The sequence below is a fragment of the Netta rufina genome, assembly GCF_964035555.1.
Source record: "Netta rufina genome assembly, chromosome: 3".
Lineage (NCBI taxonomy): Eukaryota > Metazoa > Chordata > Aves > Anseriformes > Anatidae > Netta > Netta rufina.
This window is the reverse complement of record NC_140125.1, coordinates 92001311-92026561: the sequence shown is the minus strand read 5'-3', so window position 1 is coordinate 92026561 and position 25251 is coordinate 92001311.

The window sequence follows — 25251 nt, the reverse complement described above, 5'->3', positions numbered from 1 at the left end:
ATATCAGACCTACTATATAAATGATTAAACGCTAATATGTACATGTACACGATACGTGTTTACAAATGTTGGTTCAAAAATGTTAAGTGTTTATTTATATTTTTCTGCTACTATTCACTGAGTAAAAATACCTCTGAAGAAATGTATCTGGTTAATAGTTCTAGTGAAAAAGGGGTGAAGGAGAAATCTATTTAGTAGTACAAGGAGCTTTTGGGAATATAAATTGCTGTATATATCCTCCTGAAAACAATTAGAAAGGAATATTTATTATGTGTCTATATAGCTATTATTGGCCTAGATATTTCGTGCTGTAAGGAGTGCTTAACCCACTTGATTACCTCATTCATAGTATTCATCTTATTGCTCTGCAATGCTTTTCTACTTTTCTTTCTTTCCTCCTACAGATTACTCATTATTTCAAACTCCCTTTTTAACTGTTCAAGTTTTCTATTATCTTAACTCTGATAGCTGAATTTCTCATGCATCTTTGACCTTGCTTTAATGTATTGTTCCACCAGATTTCAATGTTATAAATCTTATAATCCTTTCATCGAATTTGAGAATTCTGGCCTTTTTTCTGTACAGTAATTTCACATTGGTAGATTTGTAGACTGTAAGGAGTTAGTGGCTTACCCTACTTTTTATAAGAAAATTTTCTGGATTGAGGTCTAAAATTTTACTATAAATCTTGTTTAATCTTTTGTAAGTGCTATTTTAATTAATTCCTTAAGGTTTCTTCCCCCTCCCTCCCAACGTTTCCTGCAGTTTTTATTTATTATGTCATTATGCTCTTAGAGTGATATATTACATCATGTAACACAAAATAAGTATAATGTTACTTTAGGGATAATAGTAGTAATGCTATAGTTGAAGTTGAATTGGCTGTTATGCTATGAATATTTAAAGTGTGATTAATATCTTGGCCATTTCTGATTTTATTTGGAAGAAACTTAAAATGGAAGCTGAAAATCTAGTTGTAAATCTACATAAGTACTCTGCATTTATCACCTTTTCTAAGATCTGTCAAGGGAAAATCTGTCCCCTCTGCAAACCCAGAAGCTCTCAGACAAGTTCTCAATCAGCTTTTTTTTTTTTTTGTATATATATATATATATATATATATATACAAATCTATCTATCTATCTATCTATATATATCTATATATATATAAAGATTTATATATACATATTATATATATATATATTATATATATATAGATATATAAATATATATATCTATCTATAATATATCTATATATTTATATAGATATATATAAATATATCTATCTATCTATCTATATCTATCTATCTATCTATCTATATATATATATAATGAATAAAACCAAAAATAGACCTTGAATCAGTATGATGAAGTGTTCTTCTGTTTCCTCATTGCTTTTTATTTCTCCTTTCTAGCAGTATTTGGTTCAGTGTAGAAAAGGGAACAGTGTAAATAGGTCTTCAAAACAAACAAACAAACAAACAAAACCATCTGGTATGGTATGTTATGAATGACCTTTTTGTCCTATCTTGGCATGAAGATCCTTGAGTTTACTGATATTAGAAAAGGTTTTAAGGACTAAATATCTCACAGGAATATTGACAAGGAAACTGCTTTGGAACAGTATATGAAGAGCTTGTTTTTTTTCTTTTTTCCTTTATCTTTTTTTTTTTTTTTTTCCCTTTCTATAGTGACAATTATTAAGTATTTTTCATTTATAACATTTTATATTTTATATAGGTACTAATACTTAGACATTTTTGTAATGTATTATAAATATATGTGATATATAGACGTGTAAACATTTATAAACATATGTAAGATGTTTATAAAAATATATTGTTTATATAACAATATATTGTTTATAACAATAACATAATACAATATGGGCTAACACCAGACAGGGCCTCAAAAAGCTCTCACAATATAATGCTTAGTTTTATTAGAACAAAAAACAGAAACATGAACAAGGTGAAACTTGAACTTGCTGTACAAAACAAACCAAATGTAAGATTCTCTGGATATTCTGGATGTTCTCTGGATACTCAGTACCCTGAGCTGGTGGAAGGCGATGGGGAGCAGAATGTGGCCCTCATTATCCATGAAGAACTGGTTGGTGACCTGCTACGGCACTTGGATGTGCACAAGTCGATGGGGCCGGATGGGATCCACCCAAGGGTACTGAGGGAACTGGCAGAGGAGCTGGCCAAGCCGCTTTCCATCATTTATCAACAGTCCTGGCTATCAGGGGAGGTTCCAATCGACTGGCGGCTAGCAAATGTGACGCCCATCTACAAGAAGGGCCGGAGGACAGACCCGGGAAACTACAGGCCTGTCAGTTTGACCTCAGTGCCAGGAAAGCTCATGGAGCAGATCCTCCTGAGAGTCATCATGCAGCAATTGCAGGGGAAGCAGGCGATCAGGCCCAGTCAGCATGGCTTTATGAAAGGCAGGTCATGCCTGACGAACCTGATCTCCTTCTATGACAGAGTGACGCGCTGGGTGGATGAGGGAAAGGCTGTGGATGTGGTCTACCTTGACTTCAGCAAGGCTTTTGACACCGTCTCCCACAGCATTCTCCTCAAGAAACTGGCTGCTCTTGGCTTGGACTGGCGCACGCTTCGCTGGGTTAGAAACTGGCTGGATAGCCGGGCCCAAAGAGTCGTGGTGAATGGAGCCAAGTCCAGTTGGAGGCCAGTCACTAGTGGCGTCCCCCAGGGCTCGGTGCTGGGGCCGGTCCTCTTTAATATCTTCATCGATGATCTGGACGAGGGCATCGAGTGCACCCTCAGTAAGTTCGCAGATGACACCAAGTTAGGTGCGTGTGTCGATCTGCTTGAGGGTAGGAAAGCTCTGCAGGAGGATCTGGATAGGCTGCACCGATGGGCTGAGGTCAACTGCATGAAGTTCAACAAGGCCAAGTGCCGGGTCCTGCACCTGGGGCGCAATAACCCCAAGCAGAGCTACAGACTGGGAGAGGAATGGTTGGAGAGCTGCCAGGCAGAGAAGGACCTGGGAGTGATGGTGGATAGTCGGCTGAATATGAGCCAGCAGTGTGCTCAGGTGGCCAAGAAGGCCAACAGCATCCTGGCTTGTATCAGGAACAGCGTGACCAGCAGGGCGAGGGAGGTGATCGTCCCCCTGTACTCAGCTCTGGTGAGGCCGCACCTCGAGTACTGTGTTCAGTTTTGGGCCCCTCGCTACAAGAAGGACATCGAGGTGCTTGAGCGGGTGCAGAGAAGGGCGTCGAAGCTGGTGAGGGGCCTGGAGAACAAGTCCTACGAGGAGCGGCTGAGGGAGCTGGGCTTGTTCAGCCTGGAGAAGAGGAGGCTCAGGGGTGACCTTATCGCTCTCTATAGGTACCTCAAGGGAGGCTGTAGCGAGGTGGGGGTTGGCCTGTTCTCCCACGTGCCTGGTGACAGGACGAGGGGGAATGGGCTTAAGTTGAGCCAGGGGAGTTTTAGGTTAGATGTTAGGAAGAATTTCTTCACTGAAAGGGTTGTTAGACATTGGAACAGGCTGCCCAGGGAAGTGGTGGAGTCACCATCCCTGGAAGTCTTCAAAAGACGTTTAGATGTAGAGCTTAGGGATATGGTTTAGTGGAGGGCTGTTAGCGTTAGGTTGGAGGTTGGACTCGATGACCTTGAGGTCTCTTCCAACCTAGAAATTCTGTGATTCTGTGATTCTGTGATTTAAAAGGTAAGTATTCCCAGCATTCAGTCTCTCCTTCCCTTCCATCCTTCAGTTTGGTTCAGCAATTCTCATTACTTCAGATTTCCTCAGATCCCCAGTTTGCCTGTAGATGAAGTCTCTGTCCCTTCTGAAACTTATTATTATTATTAATGTTAATATTAAAAATGCTAATATTCCTAAACACAGAATAGCTAGAGAAAAGAATGAAATAATTATAATGCAGTGGCAAATAAATGATTTATGGAGAAACTGTCTGAAAGTTCTCTGTCTTTTCATTGTCTTCCAAATAAGGAAGACAGGCAAGAACCTCCATGTTCTTGCGAAAAGGCGAATTTCAGTACAGCCCAACTTTAAAAAACATATTTCTTCTTCTTCCAGTAAAAGGAGATCATATAAATCTCTCTGACCCAAATAAGCAACTCTGCTAGTACCCTGTTCCTGTCTTCCAGGTGACATCTCAAAAGTCTCCACTCAGCCTTTACATCTCTTTCCTTTCAGAGAAGAAAGAAGCTGAAATAGGCAAGGGACAAAGAAGACACCAATCAGCCTTACGAAATAAATATTACTACAGTTCTTTTTCAATGCTAGTATCTTACCAAGAACATCTCAGTCTTGAGATGTTCAAGTCTTCAGTTGGTGAGATGTTTATGAAAGCATTGCTTAAAATCCTTGATGTTGTTCTTTCTCGACTTTATTAGGTGACTGATAAAAGTAAAATTGTGCCTAATAAGACAAAAGGAAATATTGTGAATTCTTGTTATTTGTAATAGACCTGTCTTATGGCAACTTTTGTTAAGAATAGCAACTTAATTATATTTTACTCATATAAAACAAAACAAAACTTTTATTTTTACCATTTAAGTTATCTGCATTATAGTAAATTGAATTCATCAGCCTACAAATTAAGTTTTGTGGTTATTTACATCTTCTAACAGTAAAATATATACTTAAACATATATGATTTCTACACATTCCACATGTTCTACAGTTTTAAGTAGGAAAAATCACTCTTGATGGGTAATTCTGAGGTCTTTATAAAGAAGCATTCAGAAAAGTCTGAAACCTGGTAAGATTCATTTTCTTGAATTTAATTGTAGTGGACCCACAGGCATTGTAAAATCTCCAGGCATTCAGGACTTGACATGGAGAGACAGTCTTTAGGATTTGGCTGCTGTTATTTATTACTTTCCTTTAGGTAAAACAGAAACATAGCACATAACCACTTTAAAAAGGCAAAACTGCAGAAGTAGCAAGAAAAGAGAGTGGACAGAGACCAGATGGCAGGTATTCAGTTCTTCAGTTCTTGCATTTGTTTTCGCTTCAGTTAAGGCTTTTTGACAGAAATGGATGTTCTTCCTTGAACAGAGAAAATATGTGGGCTTTTGTCATAAATAGGATTTCATTGGCAAGGGCTATGTTAGCTATGTCTATATGATATTTCTAGTTAAAAAGTGAGAACATCAAGGATCTGTGAGGGTGTCTGGCTAATGTTGAAAGCTTGAGGCTGGAGGACGGAAGAAGATTTGGTGTAGTTCTCTTCACACTGCTTGTTACAGAGGTTTTGGCTGAACCTAATTGCCACCAATTTTTGGCCAGTCTACTGACTATTAATTCACGTCTTTTACCCTGCCCCAGAAAGGACCTGTGAATGATCCATCACTCTCATTATGATTGGTTCATTCTGGGATGAAGTAGGAAATTGTCCTGTATACTCAACCAGTATGAACTGCAAATTCTTACTTTGATACTATGTTTATAAGACAATGAAATGATGTTTTAAATACCCCAAAAGACACGCCAAAAAATGGTAAGGGAACTATAGATTACTATCTGAGAGTTTTCTCTGCTGTTTCAATTATAAACAAAGTATAAGCAAAATATCAAGATTACCACAATGATATATAATTGTGAATATAATATGTGTTTCCATGAGAGAAAGGAGAGGAGATATTTAAAAGTCAAGAATTCCTTGTAGATTATAATACCTTCATTTACCTATGGACATTTTGGCAATATTCCTAAAGGCATTAATCAATATTAAATTACAGCTTAGTAGAACCTAAATAGGATAGAATAGTGCCAGTGTCAGTGAGCCAGGTTTGCTTTCTCTCAAATGAACATGAACCAAAGAATTTGGGATGTTGCTGCTGTGACCGTGAGTCAGACTCACCTTCTTTCATTTGCACAAAGGACAAATATATACCACCAAATGAGTATTAATACCTGCTTTTTGGCTTCAGTGGAATGATGGAAATACTGTTCAGTATCTCAGTATTCAGTTTCTTTTATTCTTTATGTAAAGAGAAAATGTGAAACCTGATTTCTTAAAAGTGGTCCTATTTCAACCAGATACGAATATAGAAACTGAGCTTGAAAGCTGTTCTTTTTTTTTTTTTTTTTCTTTTTTTTCTTTTTTTTTTCTCTCGTTTAAATAATGTGATTTCTGGTGTCTCCCTTCATTTATTACACACACACACACACACACACCATTTCTCTTTTCTCGTGAAAGGTTAAAAGAGGTTGGGAATAGCCAGCATTGACTCACTGAAGATAAATCATGCTTGACTGTGCTCAGCTGTGCCTGGAATAAAATACCCAGTTTTGGAACAACAACAAGTGAAAAATATTAATAAACTGGAATGAGTTTGGTCACATGAGGTGATCAGAGAATGTTTCAGAAGAACCTAATAGCAGCCTTCCAATACCTAAAGGGAGGTCATTAAGAAGACAGAGCCAGGCCATTTACATGGTAGGTGAATGGGTCACAATAGTTAAAAACCGTAACAAGAGAAGCTCAGACTGAATACAGAGGCAAAATTTACTATGAAAATAATTAATCATTGGAGCAAGTTGGGCAAAAGTCTCAGGTGGATCTCTTCCCACCTGAAATATTCTTTTTCTCTGAAGTTGTGAGTCACCTAATCCTCTTCAGATACAATTTAAATTCACTTGGAAACATTTTCCCAAATGTTTGTGTGAAGAAATTTCCATTTTTAGAGATAGCCACTTCTTAGATTATACTATGACACAGAGATGTTGATAATCACAGTAGTAGACATTTATTTGATTAAGTTGTATTTGAGACCTGCATAAACGTGTGCTACATCATATCAGTATCTGATTCATAACTACACTCTAGTCACATAAAGAATTTCTTTGTTAAATATGACCAAAACAGTTCCCTTGCAGCAACTTCATCACCAAAGTCCATTCATGCACAATCCTGTGAACCATTGTGCAGCCTTTTGCCCTCCACAACAGCTCCAAGTCTTGGAAATTTTCTCCTCTCTACAGAAGGTTCTTATAAACCATTACTATTGTAATTACAATTACAAAAATGTTACTGTTGTGCATTTTAACTTTCCTCACAAAGTGACTGTTGTACACCACTAAAGCTTTTGGACAGTTAAATGCATCTAGGCTAGGCTATTTCAACATAGCTTACCTGGAACTAACACAGAATGTCATTCTGAAATTCTAACAACCAAGAAGTGGAGTTTTCCACTTTCTCAGCAACACAAATTACACACGCATTTGGCATTGCACATTAAAAACAGCCATACTGAAAGTAAAAATCGTATAATCATTTTATGCTTTCATTGATAAAAGACCCTGGATTATTATTATTATTTTTAATGTGATGCTAGCTCTGAGTCTAACTCTAGAAGAACAATGTTGCAAGCAGTACTTTTTTTTTTCTAAAAGGTACCTTCAAAAATTTATGTCAAGCAATTGAAGCTTCTTCAGTACTTGAGTTTGGTAGCCAACAAAAATTAAAAATTAAATTAGAAGATAAGATACAAACATAAATTTCTTTGTCAAGTCTTCCTTTATACCTGGAAAAGATGGAGAAACAATTTTTTTTTTTTTTTTTCCCCTGGAGATAGAAGAAAAAGAATATTTATTTTTCCATTACTTCACCTGAACATAGCAAGAACCTACATTTAGCAAATTGAAGTTCTATACTGGAGATGCATTGCCACACATTATAAGGCATAAAAAAGCCATAAGATCCACAGAAAGATTTGAAGACTTTAAATGAAATGAGGATTTTTTAATCTTTATTAAATGATTACTCATTATTAGCATGGCCATTGTCTAAATAGTAAATACTTAAGACTGAATGTATATCTTTAAGATTTCAGAGGACTTCCTAAGAAAAATGTGGCTGAACAAAATTATTCCAATTGGAAGTGTTGTTTCCAGCAATATACGAAGTAGCTCATGAGCATTTTCTCATTTTCTCTTCTTCCTGACAATCTAAGAAATGTTAGCAGTAGGTACTGACTCACTCTTCTGATAATGTTCCTTCACTCTTTGCTGTTGACAAAAGTTCTAAAATACATTCTGAATGCTCTATCATTTCTAAGTCCAAGAATACCACTGACTTGGATCCTGCCAGTCTAGCTAGTGAATCATTGTGTAGTTATCCACAGTCTTGCATTTATTATATCTGATCTGATTTTGGGGGGCAATGGTAATTCTACTTCATTATAGCCCTTTTTTTTTTTTGGTGTCAACAATTTTCTATTAATAAAAGTATTTAAATGAAGTTCAAACAATTAAAAAAGTCTTACTAAATGCTACACAAGTCTGAAAAAAAGTAGAAAGCCTAATATAGCCTTTAGAAACTATATTTGTTGTTCATACTCTATTTTTTGTGCTTCCACACTCAAAGTGGTTTGTTTTAATTATTGTTTTATAATTCCATTTATTTCTTAATTTATTTGTATATTAACAAAGCAAATAAGATACAGAAACAGAAAGAAAAAATGTAGGAATGTTAGCCAAGTCAAGAGTAAGTTTTGTGAGGCCACTTCAGAAAGATTAAAATACAGAATCTAGTTGAGAGAAGGGGAAGGGAAGGGAAGGGAAGGGAAGGGAAGGGAAGGGAAGGGAAGGGAAGGGAAGGGAAGGGAAGGGAAGGGAAGGGAAGGGAAGGGAAGGGAAGGGAAGGGAAGGGAAGGGAAGGGAAGGGAAGGGAAGGGAAGGGAAGGGAAGGGAAGGGAAGGGAAGGGAAGGGAAGGGAAGGGAAGGGAAGGGATTCCAAGGATAAGTGGTCTGGCTAGTAAAGACAGATACAAAGAAAACATTAAGAACATCATCCTTTTTCTTATCCTCCATAGTCATGTTCCCCCCTGCATCCAGCAAAGACTGGATATTCTTCTTGGCCTTCCTCTTGCCATTAATATATTTATAAAGACATTTTTTTGTTATCCTTAGCTATAGTGGCTAGGTTGATCTCATACTGGACTTTGGCCTTCCTGATTTTTTCTCTACATATGCTGGCAACTTCCTTGTACTCTCCCTGAGTTGCCTGCCCCTTCTTTCACCAGACATAAACTCTCTTTTTCTCCTGGACACTCAGCAAAAGGTACTCAAGGTTTCTGAATTACGGACTAAAACTTTGAGCACAGTTATAAATGTGATTTTGTAAATGCCTGTTTAGTGCAGTGGGTGAACTGGACATAAGATTTCAAGTAAGATTTCAATTGAAGATCTTTTTTAATTCTTCTATTATCAGACTTTTATGCACAATAAAAACAGGCTTTTATGCACAATAAAAGGTATTACATAATTTGAACTCCTAAGTGATGTATTGTACTATAAAAGACATATTGGAAATAGAATAATGTTTGCGTTCATTGAAGCAACAGTGCCAAAAGTGACCTTGCATTCAAGATGAGTGTGATTTATGTAACTCTTACAGATTATTAAACTTGCCATGCAGTACCATCTCCCAGACAATATAGAGGCATCATCATGTCTCCTCTGACCACTTTTTTTTTTTTTTTGCCAAATTTCTTTTTAAAGATGACAAGAATTTTCCATTGGCAATTTTTTTTTTTTTTTTTTTTTTTTTTCAGCAGAACTGATAGAGATCTAGATACTCTATTGTGTTAAATTCTCTTCCTTAGCTATCAGAGTCCACAAACACCATGCCACTTATGGTATCAGCCATCATAGTGCAATTTTCTACAACCAGAATTGCACAGTGTGTTTCTATGCATTAATAGAGGAATAAAAGACATACTTAACAAGCCAAACCAAATTTAGAGTGTTGCTCAACCATACAATTAAAATGCATAAGCATGTCAGACTTTGGAATTTACCCTTCACTTCTGTCCACTCTTAGAATTTAAGGATGGGTATTAATAACATAGTTGATAAAAGGTGTCTGATTTGAAAATCATTATACTAGCACATCAGTATGTTATAGGCTTACAGGCTAATTCAAACATGTTACAATAATGTGATGTCAGGCATTAGGCATTTCGCAACAGAATTTATTCTGCGTACCTTCTGTAACTGTAGATAGACAACATACGATACAAATATTTGGCAGGTGGTAGTGAATCTTGTGAATTATTCATGGATGATTTAAACCTATGGACCATTTATTATCTGCTTGGTACAATTCTATTTAAGTAGATTTTTTTTTTTTTTTTTCCTGAGCAAGGCATCAAATGAAATGTTGAGACTAAAAGTATGTGCTTGGTTGCCTTTGTTGCTGTGAGAGCACGCTCTGCATCTATAATATGAAATCTTCAATCACAGTCTATTTATTTATTAAAATTAAGTAATTTCTTTTTTTTTTTTTTCTTTTTATTTTTATTTTTTCCTTTTCTGGATTCTGAGATTTCTTTATATCTTAAATTATCACGGCTCTTGAATTCAGTATCACAGCTTTTTACCTTAATTCTGGGAAATTTTATAAATAAATACATTTGACAAAGAAAAAAAAAAGGATGTGCTTTTTATTTAGTTTTATATTTCAAGCTGCTTACATTGGACACTAGACACTAGCCTGATATAGATCAGTGATGCATAAAAAGTAAAGATATTAAACAGTTATATTTAGTTATCTCTTAGGTCCACAATTTCTCATATGAGCAGTACTTATACATGTCATATTTATGGTTATAAGTACTGCTTTTTCAATTCAGAATTCAGAGACTTTATTATCAGAAATCCAACGCATATGCATGATCTCTTTGTGGAACTGTATGTACTTTATTGACAATAAGTCACTGCTGACATTACCACTGCCTGCAACTATACAAAGTTATTAAAAATAATGTCAATAAAGCCCTCACTCTATGTTATTGTGTCACTCTGTGTGACCTGTCTAGCAAACTTCTTAACTGTGTGTACAATTTTAAGTATACGTAGTCCTAGTCATGTCTCTGTTAAAGTCAGTGCTATCTCTATGATTTCAAAGGGTGTCTGAGAGAATGAAAATGTACATCACCTAGATTAATCTCATTATTCAGATTTAAATTAGGGAAAAGCTTCAGTGTTCCTCTAGAAACTTTCTTTTCTTCTCCTTTATTTATTTATTTATTTATTTATTTATTTATTTGTTTGTTTGTTTGTTTGTTTGTTTATTTATCTATCACTATTATATATATATATTTATATTTTTCAGAGCACAGTACTATGACAGTAATCTGGCAAAATGTAGTTCAACTCTCTTCAGAAAGGTGAAGCTGCAGAAGGTAAAGTGGACTTGGGAGTTTCTCAGAAGAAACAAAATCCTCAAAACTGTCAACTTTCCCAAAATGGGAACAAACATATCTCACTTCTAATTCTGAGGTCTTTTTTATCAATCTGAATGGGAAAACTTGTTTGGCTACCGGCCATATATGGACTATGTTAAAGGATCAGATGCAAGTGAACTGAAATAAACTTATATTTTCAATTAAGGTGAAATTTTAGAGAGAGTATTGTGGAAAAATTGGGTACAGTTTTCCCTTGTTTGTTTTTGTTGCATTCTCATTTGAGGATATGAAAAAAAACCTCTGCAGTGTGATATAAAATATATTCTAATCTATCTATATAATCTATATTATAATCTCTAAATTTAATTATGAAGAGCAATAAATTGATAAAAATAGTCTACGATTAATAAAAAGAATCATTCAACTAAGAAGCTGCCAATTCTGCAGTTTGAGGACAAAAGTATCATCATGAGGACAAAAGTTTCACCATCAGAAATAAATCTTTTGATGAGGGGTGTGGGGGAATGCAGCTTATGATTTTAGAAATATCTTAGAAACTTTTATCTTTAAAACTTCATTTTTTTCAATTTATAAGCTATTCTTTACATATACAAAACCTCTCTTTTGGTGAGATGCAAAAATAATATATACAGATTTTAACAGTAGTATTTTATTTAGAATAATGTGGTTTTTAAGTGAATCCCCCAATATTTCCTATTGAGTGTGTTGCCCAGTATGCAAAGTATGATTTGTGCAGACAAATTGATTCCTATAGGAGGAAGTAAAATTGGAAGTGCTACATCAGACATAAACAAAATACCACAAAACATGACAGTTTTTCGAGGGTTCAGAACAATGTCTGGTCTTCTGATCTGCATTGAACTACATGCTACAATAAAAACATGTTTTTTTTTTTTCATTTTTTTTATCAATAATTTATCAATAATTTGTTTATTTTTTTATTAATAATTTGATAAACTAATTTAAAAAGAGTTTTGGTTCATCCAAATCAGCACTACAGAGTTAAGGAAAAAAAAAAAAAAGTAATTACCTAACAGTATACATTTATTAATATACTTTTTCATTGAAGAAATGTCTATAGGAATGACCAAATCAGGCACAGTCAGCATGGGTTTATGAAAGGCAGGTCCTGCTTGATGAACCTGATCTCCTTCTATGGCAAAGTGACGCGCTTGGTAGATGAGGGAAAGGCTGTGGATGTGGTCTACCTTGACTTCAGCAAGGCTTTTGACACCGTTTTCCACAACATTCTCCTCAAGAAACTGGCTGCTCTTGGCTTGGACTGGCATATGCTTCGTTAGGTTAGAAACTGGCTGGATATCTGGGCCCAAAGAGTTCTGGTGAATGGAGTCAAATCCAGTTGGGGGTCGGTCACTAGTGGTGTTCCCCAGAGCTCGGTACTGGGGTCGGTCCTCTTGAATATCTTTATCTGGATGAGGGGATCAAGTGCACTCTCAGTAAGTTTGCAGATGACACCAAGTTAGGTGCGTGTGTCCATCTGCTCAAGAGTAAGAAGGCTCTGCAGGAGGATCTGGATAGGCTGGACTGATGGGCTGAGGTCAACTGCATGAAGTTCAGCAAGGTCAAGTGCCGGGTCCTGAACCTGGGGCGCAATAACCCAGAGCTACCGGCTGGGAGATGAGTGGTTGGAAAGCTGCCTGGCAGAGAAGGTGATGGTGGATAGTTGGCTGAATATTTGCGATCATTGTGCTCAGGTGGCCAAGAAGGCCAACAGCATCCTGGCTTGTATAAGAAGCAGTGTGGCCAGCAGAGCTAGGGAAGTGATTGTCCCCCTGTACTCGGCTCTGGTGAGGCCGCACCTCGAGTACTGTGTTCAGTTTTGAGCCCCTCGCTACAAGAAGGGCATCGAGGTGCTCGAGTGAGTTCAGAGAAGGGCGACGAAGCTGGTGAGGGGTCTGGAGAACAAGTCCTATGAGGACCGGCTGAGGGAGCTGAGCTTGTTCAGCCTGGAGAAGAGGAGGCTCAGGGGTGACCTTATCGCTCTTTTTAGGTACCTCAAGGGAGGCTGTAGCGAGGTGGGGGTTGGTCTGTTCTCCCACGTGCCTGGTGACAGGACGAGGGGGAATGGGCTTAAGTTGAGCCAGGGGAGTTTTAGGTTGGGTGTTAGGAAGAACTTTATCAAAAGTGTTGTTAGGCATTGGAACAGGCTGCCCAGGGAAGTGGTGGAGTCACCATCCCTGGAGGTCTTTAAAAGACTTTTAGATGTAGAGCTTAGGGATATGGTTTAGTGGAGGATTTGTTAGTGTTAGGTCAGAGGTTGGACTCGATGATCTTGAGGTCTCTTCCATGCTAGAAATTCTGTGATTCTGTGATTCTGTGAAATTAAATTGTTCTTCCTTGTCCATACTTTCCTTGAAATGAAACTTTGTCTGCTAGTTATTTGCCATATACATGTATAACAATGCAACCCTGAACTTGTAGGAAACACATTGTCACCAACGTTTCCTAGGAGGACTATCAGCCTTCTTTTTTTTCTTTAGAATATTTTGTTGTTTCTTTGTTTATTTTTTCCCCTCTACAAATTGGGAAGTAACACGTAGAAAGTAGTCAGTAAACTGAAATATCTAACTGCGCTTATGGTGTATTTGTTTCACAGCTTGAAGTTTAGACTAGAAATATCTCTTCCTTTATATATCAAAAGCATACTAAAAATTATACCTGCAATGTACATTTCTTTTAAAAACAGATATACCCTTGTTGTCTACAGGAGTCTTTCTTGGAGTTGTTTGGTATTCCTGCAAAGGAAATAGGTCTACTTATATATATATATATATATATATATATAAATAAAATATGGAAGAAATCTTCCATAGCTTTTGTTGTTGTTGTTGTTTTTTAAAGTTTATATCTTGTTTATAATTTTCTGTGCTTTTTAACCTTGCTAACCAGTAGTTTTGTATGCCAACATGGATATATTGTCTCTTTTATGAGAAATGTAGACACCAAAAACAGTATAGATGGACTTCAGACCTGGTATAGGTTGTCATAACTCAGCTAAAATGCTGTACATTTCTTGTTATTTCAGCAGCTGGGAAAAGACTACGGCATACATCTTAGCTACCTTCATTTTCTGGAAACAACTTTAATATGGAAAACTATGCTTCTAACACTTCTAACACAAAGTATGAAACAGTATAAATAAAGATTAAAAAATAATATCTTCATGTTCATTATGTTAACATGTGTCTCAGGATAATGTGTTTAGTTTTCAGAACTTCAGTGAGTATTCCTAATTTGAAGGAGATTTCTGGTAAGAATCTGAAATCGTAAACTCTACAAAGTATATATGTAAGTCCTACGTAAACTCGATATATTTTTTTTTTCCTGCAAATTGATCCTTTTTAAAACATTAAACTACTTATGCTACTTTTACAGTATTATCTTATTTATTTTTCTGTGGCTGGATGGGTGGTTTCAGTATGAATAAAATATAGGCTAATTTAATCATTCCAAATAGGAATCTGGGACATCTGAAAAATATACATTTAATTCTATTCTATATATACAATTCTATACGAAATTCTATTAAACTCTAACACAGTTCTTTTCTAAGCACCACTCAAGACAAATAGGTACTTTCCAGAATTATTTTCATAGGATTTTAAGTATCTTTCTAGAATAGGACAGATAGAATAGTATAGGACAGATCAGGTGAGTCATTCTTTACAAGTGTCAATTTCTTTTAATTGATCATTCAAGCAACAGGAAATAAGTAGGTACCATGTAGACATCTGAAATGGGTTCTAAAACACTAAAACATCTAAAAAAATTTTTTTTTTCACATTGAAAGCATAAAACTTGTACCTGTTTGTAAACTAGAATAAAACACTGCTCATCATGTGGAATGCTGTTCTCTTTTTCTGATGAGCACATTCCACTCTCTGGTTGTCCATATTTTATAGAAATAGAATATTTTATACAAATAGAAGTTGAAAACACTTTTATTTCAAAAAAAGTGGTGTGGTTTTTTTGTTTGTTTGTTTGTTTATTTTTTCATATTTTTTTTTCATTGCTTACAAACGTTAACTGTATTCTCTGTTTACTTATTCTTCCTGAAGTCCTTTTCCAGGTAATTGGAAGTTATTATTTCAAGAATAATATTCACATCAGGAAGGAGGAGACAGGAAGCATTTAAAAAGATTTATGTGTGTTAAGTTTATGTAGCACCAAAACTGGAAAAATACACAGCCTAGACTCCATGCATGGAAGTTAGAAAAAACTTCTAAGAAAGAAATCTGACTCTCAAACTCTAAAGGATTTTGAGAGTCAGATTATCACAACTGCACATACAGTCTAGGTCCCAGTTTAGATTATATATTTATATTTAATATGATGTATTTAATGAAGATACTAAATTAATCTAAGCCTAACTACAGAAGGAGTTTTGAGAACCATTTATAAAAGGACGTGAATTCCCAAACTGTATATCTGTACATTGAAGTACTCCTTTCTGAAAACTGTGTGAACCATATGCATAATGTTCCTTATTAAGAATTTAAATTACATATGAATATTCCTTTATCTTCCTGTAATCCTTTCCATGTTGTTTTAGATTTGAGAATGCATATAGAGCACATTGAAAGAAAAATAAATAAATAAATATTCCTTATTTACCTGAATATTTACATCCAGTTCTGATTCAATTAAAGGATTTATTTTTATACCAGCAACAGCAGAATTAGAATCACAGAATCATAGCATCATCAAATTATCATAGAATGATTTGGTGTGGGAAGGGGCCTTAAAGATCATCCATTTTCAATGCCACTGTCATGGGCAGGGACACTTCCCACTAGATCAGGTTGGTCAAAGCTTCACCCAACCTGGCCTTTAACACTACCAGGGAGTAGGGATCCACAGCCCCTCTGGGCAACCTGTTCCAGTGCACCTGTTTCCTTAGCACCCTCACAGTAAAGAATTTCTTCCTGATATCCAATATCACAGAATCACAGAATCACAGAATTTCTAGGTTGGAAGAGACCTCAAGGTCATCGAGTCCAACCTCCAACCTAACGCTAACAGCCCTCCACTAAACCATATCCCTAAGCTCTACATCTAAACGTCTTTTGAAGACTTCCAGGGATGGTGACTCCACCACTTCCCTGGGCAGCCTGTTCCAATGTCTAACAACCCTTTCAGTGAAGAAATTCTTCCTAACATCTAACCTAAAACTCCCCTGGCTCAGCTTAAGCCCATTCCCCCTCGTCCTGTCACCAGGCACGTGGGAGAACAGGCCAACCCCCACCTCGCTACAGCCTCCCTTGAGGTACCTAAAAAGAGCGATAAGGTCACCCCTGAGCCTCCTCTTCTCCAGGCTGAACAAGCCCAGCTCCCTCAGCCGCTCCTCGTAGGACTTGTTCTCCAGGCCCCTCACCAGCTTCGTCGCCCTTCTCTGCACCCGCTCAAGCACCTCGATGTCCTTCTTGTAGCGAGGGGCCCAAAACTGAACACAGTACTCGAGGTGCGGCCTCACCAGAGCTGAGTACAGGGGGACGATCACCTCCCTCGCCCTGCTGGTCACGCTGTTCCTGATACAAGCCAGGATGCCGTTGGCCTTCTTGGCCACCTGAGCACACTGCTGCCTCATATTCAGCTGACTATCCACCATCACTCCCAGGTCCTTCTCTGCCTGGCAGCTCTCCAACCATTCCTCTCCCAGCCTGTAGCTCTGCTTGGGGTTATTGCGCCCCAGGTGCAGGACCCGGCACTTGGCCTTGTTGAACTTCATGCAGTTGACCTCAGCCCATTGGTGCAGCCTATCCAGATCCTCCTGCAGAGCTTTCCTACCCTCGAGCAGATCGACACACGCACCTAACTTGGTGTCATCTGCGAACTTACTGAGGGTGCACTCGATGCCCTCGTCCAGATCATCAATGAAGATATTAAAGAGGACCGGCAAATATCCTAATATCTTCCTAATATCCTAATATCTACCCTCTTTCTTCCTAATATCCACCCTCTTTCTTCCTCATATCTACCCTCTTGCTTCCTAAATCTATCCTCTTTTAGTTTAAAACCACTACCCATTGTCCTACGACTAGATAGTCTGGTAGAGTCTCTCCCCATCTTTGTTATAAGGTCCCTGAAAGTCTGGGAAGATTGCAATAAGGTCTTCCTAGAGCCTTCACTTCACTAGGATAAACAAGCTCAACTCCCTCAGCTTGTCATCCCAGGAGAGGTGCTCCAACCCTCTGATCATTTTTATGGCCCTTGTCTGGACCTGTTCTAAAAGGTCTGTGATGGTGGAGTACAGGGGAAGAATCCCCTCCCTTGACCTGCTGTCCATGCTTCCTTTGATGTAGTGCAGGATATGGTTTGCTTTTGGGGCTATAAGAGCACATTGCCAGCTCATGTCAAGTTTTTCATCCATCATTACCCCCAAGAATTAGGCCATAAAGTTAAATAAAACTGCTAAATGGAATGGCTTGTTTTACTTCAGTCTGTCGTTTTTGCCAACAATTTCAAAATCTTTGACCAAATAAAATTAATTCAACTGAATAAAGGCAATGATTTTTGATCCTTTATGAACATATTTCTGTGGAGTATCCCTAGTAACACATAAATTAGGGTAAATGTAGTTACACGCTCTTATAAATGGATAGACATAGAAATGCAAATGTACATGCAGATAAGCATTTTCTTGTTAACAAAGATATGAGATGAATCGCTATATGCTTTATAGAGATATTTTTGTGATTTTGATGTGCAAAGCTATCAAGAAACCTATCACTTTGTGGAACTAGTAGCATTTTAAAGGATTTAGTTGAATCATGTTCTAGGATGTATTCACAATAACTGCAACCAAGAAAATCTTTTTTCAGTTTTTTAACTATGAAGTTAATTTATACTTATAAGATTAATAACCTTTGATTTTTGTTTTAAAAGCATCCTAATTAGAATAATCATGCTTCTCTTTATGAAAATAAAAAAGTTAAAAAATATATTCAAACATATATTCAAAGTTTAATAACTATCCCAGGCTAATGTTTAATAAACCTGCACAAATCTAACAGTAAACATATCCACAAATTAAAAGAAAATAAGCAAGCAAACAAACAAAAATAAATAAATAAATAAACTGAGAGTTCTCAAGGTGATTAAATTGCATAGAGAAACTATGATTCTGCTGTCATAGGATTAGAATTGGAGAGGAAGATAAGAGTAGCTTATTGTGAATATGACGATTGACAGCAGAACCATTTATTTCCAGTAGCCTGGGAAATTAAAAACTTACCTGCAATCAACTCAGTAAATTGTTGTTGTTATTAAATTATTTTTCCTAAATATAACATAATGAATATTGGCACCAGCATGATTTGTTTGCTACCGTTATCTAGTCACCATGGAATTTATAGTCCTCCAACCTGACACACATATTTGGACATGTGAAAACTCAAGCATAAATGTTGAGTGAGCTGAAGTAAAAAGACATAGTTATAAAATATATAATATTAAACATACATATATAATATGTGTATGTTTATTTGCCAACATACATATACATGTGTACTGATGTACCACACTATGTGAACTTTACTTTGTACTGAACCACTGGAATGGCAATTTGTTGTTAAATGGAGCTGTACAGACAAACTGTCTAATCCCAATGTCATTTTATCCCACTATTTCTAACATTTTTTAGTGTTATGCTGTGTCAATAAACGTACTGGTTCAGATTCATAATTGTTTCATGTGATGCAACCTGATGATACTTCAGAGGATGCCATTTGGGATTATTGTGTACATGTGTTTGTGACTATATTCAACAGTTTTCTTCTGTCTTAGCTCTGATATACACACAAATATATTTCCATAAATTATGTCCACCTCCTTCCCTCTCCCCATCTGAAAGTGAATGAATGAAAATCTTGCTATATATCCTAGTGTTCTGATGCAAGTATTTTTTTTTTTTTTTCCTTCCCATTTTTCTGTGGTCCCCCTTAAAGATTTATCTTAAGAAATTTTAAGAATAGGAAGAGTGGGGGGAGGCTATTCACGGAATTATTTTCCATCTCATTCTCTATGGATTAAATCATATTTCCACTGACAGACATGAAATACCCAAGGTCAGCAGCAAACTACAAATCTCTGAGCATTCTGAAACCTCAGAACAAACAAGCTTTGAGATCACTTCATGGAAACACATAAAACCAGAAAGAATTAGTGTTCCAGTTTCCTAGTTAAGCCTTACTCAATGGGAAACATTTTCTGGTAACTTTTTATTATGACAGATACCCTCTGGTCTTTTCCTATTGTATCACTGTGTTCTGCTGTTAACCAGTTCATAATCAGAAAAATCATCTCCACTCCAATGTTAATACTCTTCCTGGCTTTCCCCGAGAGAAGTAGTACTACCACCTCTAAGCTTTTACAGTCAGCTAAAGAAAGAGTTATTTACTGCAAAATTGAAATCTGAGCATATCTCCTCATCTATGACCCTTAACTAACAAATTCTGAACAACAGAATCTACAGACTTCAGTAAGTAGTAGCTGGTTTTGTAAAAAGAGTTGGAGCTTCCTAGATGAGAACAGCAATTCATGTGGATACAACAGAAAAGTATTTCCCTTTATATTTTCAGATAGAGTAAATTTGAGTTTTTCCTAGAACTAAGTATATGTTAGATAACTTTTGTGAATCCTTAACCTGTGACAAAATGGAAGGTGCAGTGTGTATAAAATTGCATATCAGAAACTGAGAAGTTATTTATTGTTTGTAGCCTGGGAGATTAAAAACAGCATATGCAATCTAATCTGTAGATTACTTATGTCAATTGATCTTAAATACCTCATAATGAATGTTTAAATTAATTTAAAATGAAAATAAAAACTGTAACCATAAAATATAGCTAGCATGTACAAACATAGTAGAAAAAGAGCTTATGTTCTGAAATAATTAAGCTATTTCAAATTGATTTTGATTATTTGACTTTTCATTTTATTTGTTTGATCCAAAGTGTAAACAGGCAGAATTTCTAATAGTCATGCAAATTTTCATGCCATGATAATGGAGCTACGTAAATAGATCCCTATCTGAATGCTCATAAAATGTAATGGGTTTTTATATGGATGATTTGACACAATCAAGCTGGGCATAATTAGGATTCATACCTACAGATTCTAAGGAATAGTCAAACATGGGATAAAACTCGTCATTCTGTTCTAAGCTGGGTGCCTCAGAGTGAAAAATAAATGAGACAACAGTTGAAACTGCAAGAACTGAGGATGTGAAAGACTTAGGAATGTTTCCTTTTCATCTACTAAAACCAGTTGGTCTAAACAACAAGACAAAATCTAAAGGAAAAATAAGTAATCAAAACTGTAAAGAGAGACAGAGAGTTTTTAAGGAAGGACATCAAAATGACCAGTTTGTGTCAGAGAAGAAGAATCATCCATTTTACAGACAGCTGCAGGACCAGTGTAGATATAAATTATGACATCGACCAAGGCCATAATTTAATATAATATAAATACATTTTTTTTTGTCATGTGCTTGCTTCTTAAGAATAAGATCTGAGAGAGATCTAAAAAGTCAGGCAAACAACTTCCAATTCTACTTCACAGTACCCAGAAACTGAGCCAGTAAGCAATGCCCAGAGTACATGGGAATGTACGATGATGTAGTCAAAATGAGAAATTTCATGATGTGCTTCCCACAGATAACTCATAAAAGTACACATGCTAGACAAAAGACAGATGGAACCAACTATTTGGATTTTTTATTTTTTTTCCTGTTGGCACATTTATTTCTTTTAAAGAAACAAAATCAATATTCATGAAAAGATGAAAGATACATGCGTGACAAATCCCAGTACACAGGAAAATCTTGTGTACACAGTGAGAACATAACATCTGGGTCATATCTAGTTTACAGATGGGAGAAGTATCTGAGCTGCAAAACTAATTGCAACATAGTTCTAGTGGGTGATATGTGAACTGTTGTTTGGTGACTAGTGCTATTCTTGACTGATTTGTTTGATATCAAACAAACTATGCATCACACAGCACCAAATTTAAAGTCATCCAATATAAGTCCTTCTATGAGAATAAATTAAAATAAAAACAACAAAAGCTTTGCCCTCACTACCAATCACCTACATTGTCGTACTCCATTAAATAAAGCATCACATGCACACATTTCATATATTTCCCAATCTCCCAATCAAATTTTCTTTAAACAATTTTCCATTATTTTCTTTCTAAAATAATAATTTGAAGTTAATTTCTTTTCAGAGATGATCACCATGAGAGTTGAAAAACAACAACAACAAAAAAAAGTCTTTTCCATGCATAAAATTCTCCTTACAGTACCATAATTTAATGTGTCTTACAGAGAATCATAAATTCAAGGTAATCACTTGGGAATTATCTGGAAGACTGAAACCCTTTCAAAGCTTCTATATTCAGAAGATGGTGAAGACAGAGAATGAAGTATCTGGGAATTTATTTTATGAGTTATTAGTTTCATTTTCCTTCTATACACTTTTACACTTTGTTCTCAGCTATGCACAATTGCAGGTAATTATGAACAAATTATGTATTTTTAATTTGTATTATATTTTCTGTTTTACTTCAGGACAACTCAGAAACATGCCATATAATTTCCAAAGGCGAGGCTGCAGTTACACGAATGTCTACTTAAATATTTCATGAACAAGATATAGCAATTGAGATTCATAAAATATGAGCTCTTCAAAATGTAACATACATATGTACAGAACGCTTAGAAAGTTAACCTACTGAGTATACACCTTCCTGTTTTCAATAAATAATTAAGCATCAACACATTGGCTTGTAATACAAAACAGTATAATACAAATAACATTCCATATTGTTTTTGTGGTTTTGTTTGTTTGTTTGTTTTTGTCATATAATTGGTTTGCAACATCTTTTGCATTAAATTGTTATTGTTCAACAGAGACACAGATTTATAAAATTTCCTATAGATACATTTCTGAAATTTCATTGAACACCAGAACCATGTCCTAGAAAAACAAATTCAGCCACCTATTTAAAGACAGGATCAAGTGAGGGTAAATAGGTACAAGCTTTGATTTTTTGTGTGTATATGGTTTAATCCAGCAGACAGTTAAGAACCACATGGATGTTTGCTTACTCCCTTTATGTGAGATGGGGGAGAGAACTTAAAAAAGTGCAGGAACTTGTGAGTTGAGATAAAGACAGTTTAATAAGAAAGGGAAGAAAATAAGAATAAAACCAAACCAAAACAAAAACAAGTGATGCACAATGCAATTTCTCACCACCAATGCTCAGACCATCCTCAGGCAACACCAAACTCACCACCCAACTTCTCCCAAATATTCACCATGACATCGTATGGTATGGGATATCTTTTTGGCCAGTTTTGGTCAGCTGCCTGGGTTCTGTCCCCTCCAAGCTCCTGCTGCACCCCCAGCCTCCTCGCCAGCAGGGCAATGTGAAAAGCTGAAAAGTCCTTGACTTAGTGAAAGCATTGCTCTGCAGAAACTAAAACATCAGCATGTATCAATATCTTTCCCATCCTAAATCCAAAAAATGGTACCAGAAAAGATATTCTAAAGAAAATTAACTCTATGCTAGCTGAAACCAGGACAAGTTTTTGTTGTTATTGCATTCTCCATGAAAAAGGAATCTAAGAAGCACAGTTAGAAATGAATGATTAATGTCTGTGTTGGAAAGGATCACCTGAGAGTCAAAATGTGCAATTCTGTGAATCAATTCTATGGGTGTAGAATCAGATGCTGAAGCAATTAGTGAAAAATCAACTTCAAGTCTTTGGTTTACATGTGTGTTTTGTATAATTTGCATATGAAGTCAATATGAAAATTGTTGCAGTTTTGATTCTGAAAGGAATTTTGCCTGCGGAGCATGGAGAGATATAAATGACTGGATATTTAGAATCTAAAGAGTGGAAAAAATGGATATCCTGTTCTTTCTGTTTAACAGAGCAGCAGAATTGTCCAAAAACTGACCATTTTAAAATTGCTGTCTCAAGCTGAGAATAGGTTTAGGTTTATAATCCAAGGGGGTTTTCAGTATTTTTTCTTCACACTTCTACCAACAGGTAATACTTTTTGCTCACTGACACTATACAAATCATCCCTGGGGATTTATTTGATCTGTACCCTGTACAGAACAAGCAATGGAAGTGGAAATCTCTTATATTGCACAAGGATTTAGCTTCAGGGTCATGGTGGTAAAGAATGTAAGCAGTGATGGCAGCAATTCAAATCTCCAAATTGTTCCAAGGTTGAAACTACATAAGAGAATTAACAAGTCACAGAAGCATTTCAGCAATTTCCTGTATCCATACCCTGTGGGGTAAATAACTCTTAAAAAGACAGAAATAGTTAATGCACAACAGTAGCAGTAGTTCATGTCAGTCAGTGCTAACCATCTATGTGAAATAGATTTCCTTAAACATGCAGTAGATTTTTTTCTAATACAGCTACTCCTCTGTAGATATAACGCTCATTTGAGTTATGAGCTGCAATCCAGAATGTTATTTTAAAACACACAAAAAAAGTCTCTACAGGATAGTGCCTACTCCAGTATAAGACATATAATATAATGACTCTCCATATGAGTTTGTGAATAAACAAGGTTTCACAGCTCCTTTTACAGTCAAAGTAATTCTAATCAATACATTTAATTTATTCCACTAATCAGCAAGAACTATTTGGACAATCACTTATGAAAGCAGGATTCAGTTGCCCAAGCACAGAGACCAGATACATCCTAGAGTATGCAAGACATTCTGGAACATCAGCTGGTGATCAGGTAGGACAGCCTGGGCCATTACAAGTGACATCAAATGCCAGTGTCTCAATGACTGAATCCATAATTATAGGAATATTTTCCTATAATTGATGAACTAAGCGCTTCCCAAGTTCCATGGTCAGCACTGAAAAGTTGTGAATTGATTATGAGATTTGTATATCTAGATATATAAATGAGGCTCCATACAGACGGAGATCTAAACATGGATGTTATAATCTTGAATTTAATCCAAACTGTTTGCAATTCAGCTGTCTAAAAACAGACATTTAGCAACATTTCAGTATCCTGTCTAACTTCCAATTGCCACTTCAACGGGTAATTTATCTGATCAGAACCTGTGTCCTGTCTGTCATTGTCTTATGGTTCTCAGACACCATTAAGTATTTCAAGGGATACTAGATGCTTAGGGCCCCTTTATCTTTATTCTCTTAAAGAAAAAGAAGAAAAAGCAAATTCAAGGAAAGGACTTATAAGTTTGTCTGGAGCAAATTATGGTAATATATAAATAAGAAAAGTTAAATGGTATCATATGGTAATGGTTTGAGCATTATTGTGTCGGAATCATAGAATCACAGAAGTTTTTGGGTTGGAAGGGACCTTAAATATTATCCCTCCCCCCCCCCCCCCCCCGGCCTACCATGGGCAGGGACACCTTCCACTAGATCAGGTTGCTCAAAGTCCCATCCGACCTGGCCTTGAACACTTCCAGGGATGGGGCATCCACAGCTTCTGTGGGCTACCTGTGCCACTGCCTCACCACCCTCTGAGCAAAGAATTTCTTCCTAATATCTAATCTAAATCCTAAAAGTTCCAGGAAGTGCTTGTTTGAAGGATTTGTGAAGCTCCTGCTTTGCTTCTTGATCACAGATAAAAGGAAATGTTATGCTGTGATCAGAATATGTAAGTAGTTTTCATACATTTTTTAATACTACAGAATAAACAAATCTGATATTAATATTATAGCTTTTCTGAAGCTTCTTAAACAGATCTAGAATGAATCACATTATACAGTTAGTAGTAAATTAAGGAAAAACCGGGTACGTACTTTTATTTAGACTTTCATTGTTTTGAGAGTTTTCTGTTTAACACTCTTACAAATTGTGTTAGGATTATAGTCAATGGTGTATTAAAGCACTAGTAGAAGGCAGTGTTACGAGCTCTTAAAAAGTACGGACACTATTGTTAGTAGATAAATTATGTATGCTTGATGATACTCTACATCTGCTGATTTGCCAAA